Here is a 3,625-nt window from a genome sequence, read left to right as displayed (position 1 = left end):
CAGGTTGTTTATCCGTGTTATGATGTATTTTAATGGTTTTATTTTTTTGGCATTAGTCCGAAAACCACTTATTTTGGTCTTATTATCGTACCATTAACAATGACACATTTACAAACACCCCAGCACTAGGTGGAGGAAAACCCATTCAGGTGAGAATCGATCCCACGACGACAGGGGTTGATAAACGAGGACATTACCCCGCCACCACCGGGGCTACAAGCCAACGGCACCCGGTGCTCCCAGGCGGTTACCCGCCCAGTACCCTCCGGGCCCGTCATTGCTTAATTTCGTTGATAGGACGAGAACCGGTGTTTTCAGCGTAGTATAGCCGTTGGCCCTTTATCAACTTACAGGAACAGGCTTTAATGTGTTGTTGAAAATTAGGTCGTATTAGGCTGATTAAAATGACTGTGTTATATTTATCGAATAATTTTGATAGAAACTATGATCTATTGCAGCTGAATATTAAAAAAAGAGTTATTGCTACGGCTCCCTTGGGGAGTCATCGAATCAGAATTCAAGGATTTCATTCATCAACATCATCTCTCTAGTTGAACTCAATTTTCCTTCATCAGCCAGTTTCCGCATTGGACTGTTTTATTTATTTTTTTCTCTCCATAGTTTACTTGAACCGTTCACCTTAATAACTTGCGGAAACTTCATCCTATGATCTTTGCAATAGTTAGGTTTAGATTTAACCCGTTCAATCATCGACAAAACGTGACTTCAAGAGTATGTTTATAATTATTTGATAGTTCGTGTCTGTCACCGTAGGAAGTAGTAATTTTTCTTTCGTCGCCATAATTTCTTCCGCATTCAATGCTCCTTTTCCCATATTTATTCTTGATGGCCTCCTTCCTCTCATCCAATATTTTTCATTTCCTCACCTCCGGTATGAAATGTCACTGAATTTCATAAAAACCTGTGCGACAGTTTTAATGACCTTGTGCCTTCTTCCTCCCTCCTGTTTACCTCTCATTCCTGCTCGGGTGTTGGTTTGATCACGTCTCTGCTTCGAGAGTGTCAAATATGTTTTCAATTTCGTTATGAGAACTCCTTTTACGTCCTTGATTCGCACTACCTCTTCCTCTACCAAGGCACTGCTCGGAAATTGTAGTTGAATGATTCAGTTGCCTTTTCCTGGTGGCTAAGCAATCGTTTGAACCTATTCCGTCGAGCTAAGCGGAAGAGCACATTTCAATTGTTTTCTTGCTGCTCTGGGGGTTGGGAACCACAACAGGCGGTGAAGTGATGAGAGTGGCGGCGATTACCGCGGGGTGAAGTAGAATAGCTGAGGTCATTAGTACCATTAAAAAAAATTGAGGACTGTTGAGGAATGGCGGATCGAGGAAAAGGTTGGAAAACCGGTCGCTTAGTCGTTTTTGAAGTCGAAGTTTCATTTTAGTTAGGCCTTATCTTTCGACGTTTCGATAGGTATTTCTCTCGCAGGGTACGTTCTGCCTTCAAATTCCATCAAGCGCTGCAAAGAAATTTTATAATCTCTGAAGCCCGTTTAATCTGTTGGAATTTTCAATAACTCTACTTTCCCCGCTATTTCCCCGCCGTTCCTCCTTAAAAAGAATTAGCTTAAAATGGCCCCTTGTGGACGCTGGTTATATGTTCAGCAAAAACATTATTTAACATAGGACGGCATGAACCAGTTTTTAAAAAGTTAATACATAAAAAATTAAATGCAATATCACTTTCCCTCGCCAATTTTGGAGGTATTACAGATTAAAATCCCTAAATTATTGGATTTCTCATCGTCGAGGGTTAAATTGCACTTTGACTCAAATACGTTGGGAATTTTCTTTGGCGTTTCTCAGTTAAAACTGAAAATGATCCGTTGAACTGCGAGGGAACCATCGTACCTTTCTTTGTAATGAAATGAGGTAAAATGTGCAAGTTATTGAAAAACTTTCAGCGTATGTTACTGCTTTGATCTGTTAATTTATTTAAACAAGAAATAAATATTTATTTCTTCCCAAACGCTTGAACTTCTACAGTAACAATGAATCAAGTTTCGCGCTGCGCCATTTGATTTGATCATCTTTTCAAAATTATCATTCAAAAATATAAACAATATCGTTTATGATCAACATTATAAATATAGCATTAAAACTTATATTAATGTTTAATTAATTGTCGTGTGATGCGCATGAAATCAATGGCTAGCGTGTCGATAAAAGGCTTAAGGTTACAACCGTATATCCCCACCTTAACTATCAACGTAACAGAAACAATTACCAACCAACGAAACATTAAACAACTAAGTTGGATTGAAACACGCGACCCCTGGGTCATCTGGTATTTTTATTCCCATCATAAATTCTAGGTGTTTGAAATATCAGGTGGTTTAGGCAAGTTATCTGAAAAACCGAGTTTTGTTCGGGAAAGCCAGCGGAAGGTCAAATTTACTGTCCATAAAAATTATATTTTGTTGTTGGATCTCCGAAGAGTTTATTTACAAGTATAAATTATCTATTATGTTAATATAAGACCTATTGCAGGAAAATTAAGACTCAACATGGATACAGATATGAGTGATCGTTTTATTTTGCTTGAATTAGATAGATAAACATCTTTATTCGGGTGAAATTGGGACCATAAGAGTAAGCTAGTAAGAACCTTTGAACCCAAAATTTCTCTACCTTTCTGAACATAAATAAAAAACACGCTTACATAAATCCATACCTTTGGAATGACATTCCTATGATCATTAAAAAAAAACAACGATTCATTAGTGAATTTTAACATCCACCCTTCGATGGGTTTTCCCAGTCAATAGATATGTCAATCGAAAATCGTGGATTCACTCATTTATCAACATCCTACCTTTCAAGATAACATTTGCGAGATTTATATCTTTATATCATAGGATTAGAAGATACTACAGAACTCACTGATGTCGTCGCTGTTGTATCCTCCTGTCGAATTTCATCGACTTCTTTCCATCCCGTGCCATCCATTTCTAACCCTGAAAGCTTCGATAAGGAGGTTAGGCAGGGTTTAAAGTCACCAGCCGTTAGGATAATCTATGGTTTTTAACAGCATATGACATTTTATATTCTTGTACTTATTATTCCATGCAATATTTTATAAGTTGCCTTTGCCCATGTTGAGAGGGAAAAATGATTCCCTCTATCAGTCTTTCCGGTAGTCATCATCCTTTAGCTTATTTTTGTGACACTTATGGAGGGTTATAAGAGATTCCACTGGTTTTCATTCACCTCCTCATACCAAACGTGCAACCTCCAGCTTCCTTCTTCCGCATACTAGGATTTTAGTTTCCTTCCTGTTGACGTTCTTGTTAAAGGTACCCTTGAAGTGCTCGGCTCAATGCGCCCAAGGATGCCTGCAGGTTTTCTGGATTCTCTTCTATAATTATAGCAATGTCATCTGCATTACAGACCATCCTTTTTTCTTCCTTATTCTTTGTGGTTCTTTATTGTCTCCTTCAAATAGGTATATGCAGGATTGTGTTGGTAAGCTGTTTTGCTTTAGTCTCGCTTTATCAATTATTATTATTATTATATTGCACCATTTTCTCTTCCATTTTCCCCTTCGTTTTTCTTTCCCAATGCGGCGACTTAATTCTGGCTTAATCATATTCTTCCATCATTGT

The 3,625-nt window shown here is 37.9% G+C and overlaps 1 pseudogene; it reads right to left on the bottom strand.

The window, feature by feature from the left end:
• Positions 1–218: 218 nt before the first annotated feature.
• Positions 219–336, bottom strand: LOC139688444 (5S ribosomal RNA; annotated as a pseudogene).
• Between the last annotated feature and the right edge of the window lie 3,289 nt (positions 337–3,625).

Source organism: Hetaerina americana, unplaced genomic scaffold (genome assembly GCF_022747635.1).
Source record: "Hetaerina americana unplaced genomic scaffold, ioHetAmer1.1.p SCAF_2, whole genome shotgun sequence".
In the NCBI taxonomy this organism is placed as follows: Eukaryota; Metazoa; Arthropoda; class Insecta; order Odonata; family Calopterygidae; genus Hetaerina; species Hetaerina americana.
Note: the sequence above shows the minus strand (reverse complement) of the source record. Positions and strands in the feature narration are given on the sequence as shown.